Source organism: Papaver somniferum, unplaced genomic scaffold, assembly GCF_003573695.1.
Source record: "Papaver somniferum cultivar HN1 unplaced genomic scaffold, ASM357369v1 unplaced-scaffold_125, whole genome shotgun sequence".
Taxonomy (NCBI): Eukaryota; Viridiplantae; Streptophyta; class Magnoliopsida; order Ranunculales; family Papaveraceae; genus Papaver; species Papaver somniferum.
The window spans coordinates 10569329-10577591 of NW_020621603.1; positions in this window are offsets into that span (position 1 = coordinate 10569329).

Consider the following 8263-nt stretch of genomic DNA (forward strand, 5'->3'; position numbering starts at 1 on the left):
CTATTAAGGTTTGCACTAACCAATCTAAGTGGATGGGAACATCTTGGTTATAGGAGTTGAGGAACCAATCTGATTAGATGGAAACATCTAGAAGAGTCTATTCATAAAAGCACAGAGCTCAGGTGTTAGAAATAACATGATAGTTTCACCATATCTCGTTGAGTCCTTTTCTCTTTCTATTTTTCTTTTACTTTTTTTAAGTGATTTGGTGGGGCACACGATTCAAGTTGTTACCATTGCTAGGATGAAATAGAGTGATAAGAGATACCTCAAAAAAAAAAAAAAAAAAGAAAAAGAAAAAGAAAAAGAAAAATTGAGACCTGACCATTAGACCAAACGGAATAAATTCAATAAAGTCGACCACTGGTACCCTTGTATATGCCAGTTGTGTTGACCTAGAGTTAGGATTATTGACCACTGGTTCCCTTGTATATGCCAGTGCGTTGATATTAATCAGACCGGTATCTCAGTCATTTAGGTTAGGCTCATCTTGGCAGAGGCCTTCAGACAGATATGGGAAACACCTTTCACTTTTCAACCATCTACATTTTTCTTTTTCCATCTTTTTGATCTTTTCATGTGATTAATTTGACTCCGAGTATGATGTCCATAGTGAAACTATCTGAGTAGAGCTTTGTCACTTATATGAATTTTAGTATGCTTGAGTGCAAACTCGTGTGCAACAATTGGAATTTCGCATCAGGGTTCTTCCTCCCATAAGCAATAAGTATGCCAACCAATGAGGTTCTTTAGTGCCTTCCAAGGTTCTGCGTAGATAGCTAGGGTCTGGAGTAAAGGTTCTGTGGGTAAACCTCCGGTAAACCTCCGGTAAACCTCCGGTAAACCTCCGGTAAACCTTCCCGAGATTAACTCAGTCACTATTTTATTTTGTAGTTTTGATTTGCTCGGGACTAGAAAATAATAAGTTTGGGGGTATTTGATAGACGCATTTATGTGTCTATTTTGTTCTCAATGTTCTGTATTGTTAGACTCGATTAAGTACTTATTGTGTTATTTTGTGTTCTTGTAGGAAATTTTAGAGAAATAAGCCCTTGCGACGAAATGGGCTCAAAAAGCAGTGTTTTACACCCCGGAGAAATGTACCGTAGGCACCCTAGAAATGCACCGGAAGCGTCCCAGAAATGTCCCGGAGGAACCCAGAAAAATTACTATTTCCACCCCAATTGATATTCGCACCCCAGCACTCTGGATAAGGGGCACCTTCTTCAACAATTTGAATTTGTGTTTTTGGAGGGAAATGAAGTTTTCAACTGGCAGAATTTTGATTATCAAAATGAATGGGTTAGAGTGCGATTCAATCGCTGAAAATTGGTAGAAAGATGTGATTTGGCATAAGGAACAAAGTTTGGGTGGTGGTTTCGATCAAATTTGGTTGGAATACGTGTTTTTATTCTCGAGTTCAAAACAGGGCAAGCATGCACTGGAGGATGATAATCACGCGTCATGGAGAGTTATGGACGTGTTCTGATGATGTGGAATGGCTCGAGCATCACTTTGGGTCGTGAAGAATCGATTTGGAGCGTGGAGGGAGGAAGTTTACGCAAGAAATTCCAAGTTTGGTAAGAAAATATTCGGAAAATATTGTTATTCACTGCCCGCATAATGAAGAATTATATTGGAGTTATTGGCGAGATTTGAAGCTGTTGTTGGGTATAAATAGGCTCTTTGGGTCTACTAGAGATGGGGTCGAGAGTTTTGGGAGCTAGGGAGAGCTAGAGAAGACGAAATCAGAGTTTAACAAAACTTTGTTTCTGCTGCTGCATGAAGATGAACACGAAGAACAATAGACTGTAAGAGACTGTCGTTCTTCAACAGTGACATCGACAGTGGAGTGTGGGTCGTAGTTTCCCAAAGACTACAGCATTTCATATGTATCGTTCTTGTGTGACGCTTCCTGTAGGTCGCACATTAGCTGTTTACACCCTTTTTTCTTCTTCTCATCATTTGTAAACCATTTTTGAGCCATAATAAATTATTTTGAGAGCATTTATACTATGATGAGCTAACTCCCTCGTAACCAAGGCAATGGAGGAAGCTATTCACGCAACATAAATGGGTAACTATTTCATTTAATTATATAATTCACCTAATCGCTGCTTTTGCAGAGTTTTAAATTGTTTGAATGATTGTCTTAATTATTTGTTATTCAGTTTGATAGGTTATGCTTGGTTTAATCTCTTGATAATCTATGCTTAAGGTTTACAAATAATGTTTGAGAATCTGTATGATTGATAGTGAATTAAAGATAAAAGAGGACTTAAGAATTGAATAGAGTTTTGAAATATTTATCATTCAATTTTGCATAATAGTGGAATCTAGTGTCTTGGTTACCTCTCGCACCCATTGTTAATAATTTTGTATATAATTTTATTAAACCTTTAAATTTAATCTTCACAAGTCCGAGAGTTTGAACCTCATTACTACAACTTCATCAAAAAACTATAATCAAGCGGACCGGTGGCCACATGGTTAATGCAGGTCTATTTGATATGAGGACGTTGTGTTATATGACTAAGAACCTGCTGGAGGTTACCGACGAACTTACCAAGGTGGGGGATGGTCCTATTGACGCAGCCACCATCAGTAGCTGGGAAGCTTCCGTACGAGCGACCACTAATTTGAAGTTTCCTATAAGCTGGTTGGAGGGCTTGTTGCTGAAAGTGAAGAATCGTAAAGACCCCCGCGTCCAACTCACAACTCGGATAACTGAACTCGAGGAGGAACTAAAGAAATGTTCTGCAACAACTGCGCAAAAGAAAGATGTAGTGAACCAATTTCTTGCCAAGTTAGGAGTGGCGAGTGATGAGATGACCCAGACGGAGACCGCATAGAAGAATGTTCGGGATGCCCTTGAGCAGAAGCGGCAAGAACTGTCTGTTCTTCAATCCATTTGATGTGTTTTCACCTTGTGCTTGCTTTATTTTCTTCATGAACAATTTTCATTCTTCCTTTATACCCCCCCTCTCTTGTGGAGTTGGATTAATCTTTAAAGTTTTATCGTTATTTAAATTTATGCATGTTTTCTATTCTCGTTTTGTGGTTTGTTGCTGTAAGGACTTTCTTCGAAGTACTATGCTTGCGCTTGGTGCTTAGGATTATGCTCAGTATATGTTAAACGTGCCTACTTCCCCCTTTAGTTTTTCTCAATGGGAATCGGGAGGGCGAGATGTATATGTTAAACGTGCCTACTCCCCCTTGTTTTTCTGGATGGGAATCAGGAGGGCGGGGTATATGTTAAACGCGCCTATCCCCCTTTAGTTTTTCTCAATGGGAATTGGGAGAGCGGGGTATTTTTTAAACGCGCCTATCTCTCCCTTGGTTTTTCTTGATGGGGATCGGGAGGGCGAGATGTATACGTTAACCAATCGGGCGCTATTAGCGTTCCCGCAGTTGTTGTGAATTGTTAGCTGATCGGGCGCCATTGGCATTCCCGCAACCTTTTGTCAGTCGATCGGGCGCCATTGGCGTTCCCGCAACCTTTAATAAATTTATCAGCCGATCAGGTGCCATTGGCGTCCCCGCAGCCTTTTGTCAGTCGATCGGGGGCCATTGGCTTTCCCGTAACCTTTCGTCAGTCGATCGGGAGCCATTGGCGTTCCGCAACCTTTGGTCAGTCGACCGGGCGCCATTGGCGTTCCCGCATACTTTTGTCAGTCGATCGGGAGCCATTGGCGTTCCCGCAACCTTTTGTCAGTCGATCGGGCGCCATTGGCGTTCCTGCAACCTTTTGTCAGTCGATCGGGTGCCATTGGCGTTCCCGCAACCTTTGGTCAGTCGATCGGGCGCCATTGGGGTTCCCGCAACCTTTTGAGAGTTTTTTTTAAAGAAAAAGAACCTTCCTCATCGAAAAACAGAATTTACAAGTTTGAATCGGAGCTTAAAATTGTATCGTTACACCTGCTTTACTTGCTCCTTTCTTTTAATGACGCGGGAAGAGGTCGCTTTCGATCATCTGCCTCGTCGCTTCAAACTCCCCGGATTCGCGTTTTCGTTCGAATATACTCCTTATTGCGAGACACTCTACGGTTGGGAGCCCCATCCTCCTGTGATAATGACAGTGTCTTGCAGCATCTTTATTCATTTTGTTGATATCTACCACTGTTGGGGATAGTTGGACCTCGCCCCTGGCGATTGATTCAGGAGCCCAATTGTTTGTTCCCTCCCATATGGCAACAGAGGAGTAGGGGGTCTTGAATATTTTCTGGTCCATCTGCTTCTTTTTTGGGGAGGGTCACTCATTTGTTGTCGGTTTCCACTTTCATTAATGTTAGGCCTCGGGTTATAGGGGATTGCAGACGTGGTACTTACCGTGTAGCGCCAGTTGAGATGTGCGGGCAACTCTTCTATGCAGTCGGCAATTCTTTCGGCTGCTTCTTCCAGTTCAACAAAAGTATGAAATCTGAAATTGATCAAACTTCCTTTGAAGGATTGCACCATTCTTCGTACGCATATTTCTACGAGATCTTCCTCGCTGACATCCTCATGGCAATCTAATGCCAACCTTCGGAACCTCATGATATATTTTTCTACTTCCTCGCCCATCCTCTGACCAGTTTTACTTAAGTCTATTAGCGTAATCTTCCGCTTAGCATAGTAGAACTTTCTTAAGAACAACGCGATCATGGTCATCCAAGAGTCTATGCTTTCCGCCTTCAAGTTATCATACCAAGTAAATGTCGTTCCTATCAAAGACTTGGGGTACTCCCTCAGACATAGCTTTTCGTCAGAGGCCCTGTCGTTCATAATTGAAAGGAATAGGCTAAGGTGCTCCCGGGCGTTTCCTTTTCCATCGTACGTTTTGAATTTAGGAGGGACATAATCTTCAGTATATTGATACTCTCGGATGTTTGTTGGGTACGGGATGTTTGTTTGACGGTGATCATCTTGTTTCGTGATGTGGTAATTTTGCTCCAAGTATCATACCATCTCCTCCCATGTAGTTGATGTCTTCTTGGTGTTCTGATATCTTTCTGTCTCCACTGCTTTTCCAGAGGTGTTTTGTCCTGCTATTACAGCCTGTGCTATCCATTTTTCTAATGCTCGTCTCTTTTGGGATCGCTCTTCTAATTCTCTCCACATATCTTGCATGTCCGGGGCCGCGGATTTCGATTGCCGAGATGTTTGTGTGCTCTCCTCGCGTGTGATGCCTATTTCCCTATTTTGGGGGACACTTCCTAGCTGTCCATCGAGTGGCACATCTTCTTCACTATCCCCATCCTCTATTTTTACTTCATCCAAGTTGATGGGACGGCTGGTTGGTTGGTTTCCTGCCGCGTTTGGGATGGTACCACTCGGATGCATCATGAGAAACTAGGCACGAGCCTCCGGGTGTGGTCGCCAAATGTTAATACCGGAATTCTCGTTAGGTCCTACCCGTCCTAGTGCACAAAGATGACATCACTTTTCTTAGAATAGTATGAGGGAGAGTTGTCTTTCCATTGTACCTTGTCCTTTCTTATATAGACTTTCCAAAAGCCCCTTCTTTTTATGACATCTTTCCATGTGTCCTAGACCTCCTTAATTACTATTAATGCCATCCCTTCTTTAATATGGATTCTTCTTTCTTTTTAATCCCTTCATTGTCCCTTGCATCTTATGGACACTTCCTTGGTGGACTTGGGCCTCAGTCCCCATGTTTTGTTTGACCTTTCCCTTCTTTGGGGCACCCCAGCCTAGTTAAGGGAAATTATTTTTCATGTAACAACACCTAACTACATCAAGTCAGAAGAGGATAAGAAACCATCTTCTATATATACTGATGATCAAACGAAATCTTGTGCAAAGGAAACTTTGAACCGATTCCGTGAAAGTGATCTTAAGGAATATAACTTTAAGTCACTTGACAGGAAACTTATACTTCTTCAACATACAGTGGTAAAAATATTGAAAGAAGTTTCTTGTCTTAAAAAACTGAAAGACCATTCCTTAGTAGAAAGACAGATTGTGCCACTGCCCGATAAGATCAACTCAAAAGAATCATAGGAAAGAGTTGATAATCGCTTCTGGAAGAAAGTCCCTCCTCACCCATATCGAAACAATTCTTGTATTGATGAAGAACGATTCCAGAAGAAAGGGAAAGAGAGAATCTCTACCCAAGGAAACAATCAGAAATTTCCCATAATTATTTCTGATAATCATGCTGATGTGCACCATAAGGAAATTCTTAGAATGATAAAATCTTATGAAAATCTCATTGATAGAATTAAGAGAGATTTATCTATCTCTGAAAATTCTCACATCAGTATACCTTCTCCACATGATCATATCTCTAGAGTTGGAAAAGATCATTATTCTGGGAGAAAATATTTTGGGCAGAAATTCCCAAAGAGAAACATGAATTATGTTTCTGATACTCGATGTAAGCCAGAAAAGGCTTACTCCAATACAACCTAGTTGTATGGAGATTGTGTGAACCCATTCTTTTGTGCTCATGATGGGAAAAACACATAAAACAATAGCACAATATCAATCTGTAATTTTATCAGAAAAATCGGGTGCAATTTATGGATAGTTGCGGATCCATGTTTGCCTGAAAAGTGTTCATGTTTATCATGATCTTCCAAAAATTAGGCTTTATTTGATATTTTTGAATTCTAAATAAACCTTCCAACTTGGGAAGATTCGGAAAATGGAAACAAAATATATTCTGCATATATTTTTGGTATTCCACAAGTTTTTCAGGTCCAAAACTTTGCGTCTCACTGGAAAACAATCTCTTTCCTGTGTTTTGAAACCCTGAGTAATCCCTTTTAAATAACCGAGCATGCCTCCAATAACTCGCAGTATTACAAAGGCTAATAAGGAGGAAGGTCAAAAGGTTAAGGATTGTCAAGGAATCAATGCAGAAAGGAGGAAGAAGAACTTATCAAAAATCATGTCTGATTATGATTCTGATAGTTCAATCGGATCTCAAGATGAGTCTTGTATGTTGGCATACAACCTTCAAAATCCAACCGAAACCAAGTGGATTCGTTCTGATAGTGTTATTCACTATATTCAATATTTTGAAGAACTGAGAACCAATCTCATAATGACGGTTCGAAATCAAGATTGGCTCAAAGATAAAATTGAGGAGACAAAAGCTGATCTTGATGATATGAAGGTTCAAGTTGAAAAGCTTGAAAACAAGAAGTGGTTGCAGACAAGTCTCTTGAGACATGCTTCAAAAGTTTGAACACTGAAGAAACTTCAGTGAACAACAAGAGCATCACTAAAGATTAAGTTGTATGGTGTAATACTTAATCCAGAAAAATAGACTTCAGTTTTTGATTTCTTTCAATAATTGTAAAGTCTATTATGAATAAAACTATCTTATTATTATGAATAAAATTATTATTTTATAATATTTCTTGTGATAGTTTTCGATTACATAGCATGTGCTTGAATGTTTTATTTTATTGCTATGTATGTTTATGGGATGTTTGATTTTGGTTTTATTACCTTGATATTCGATCTCATAATGTGTGAACCCTTATGGTTTGGGTGACTTTTTGATTTAGCGGGATTAAGTTCTAGCCCATGTTGGTAGGCTTTATCAAAGGATCATGAGGGGTTCCTGTAGAAACAATATGTGAAAAAGTCACAATATGTTGAGTCTTTTGGTTTAGCATAAAAGCATATGTGTTTTGAGGTTTCAACTTTTGCATTGCATAGTTAAAACCGGTTTTCAACCTTTCTCTGGTAAAGGTTGGTTGTTGTCGTTCTTTTGTTTTGCATAAGGATGAGAATATAATGATATTTCGGTATCAATTCTCCCTGGAAAGAAGATGCAAACATATTGGAGAAGAGGATGCAGAATTTGAGGTAACAATATTGTTAGTTATTTGTTTTCCTATTTAAGAAAAGCATTATTTTATTTCATATCCTTATTGCTTTTGCTTAACAAAATTTCGGTACAATTGATGTTGATTCCATTATTTGTGTATGGATGTGTGTGTGATTCAATTGTTTCCGGTTAAGAAAAACTATTGTTATCCTTCGTTATTGTTTGGTATCAATTGCTTAGGCTTACAAAATTTCGGTGCAATTGCAGTGCTATAATGTCTATGTTTGTTTCAATTGCTTCCGGTTAAGATAAATGATTATGCACGTTGATTTATTTGGTTTTTATGAATTGTTTATGGCTTAACAAAAGTGTTTCGGGATCATTTGTTCAGTCTAAGTAATTTCCGGATAATAGAAACTAAGTTTTTCGGATCTTAGTTAGACTTATCAAAGTAGTAGGATTCGGTTATTCAAGTCT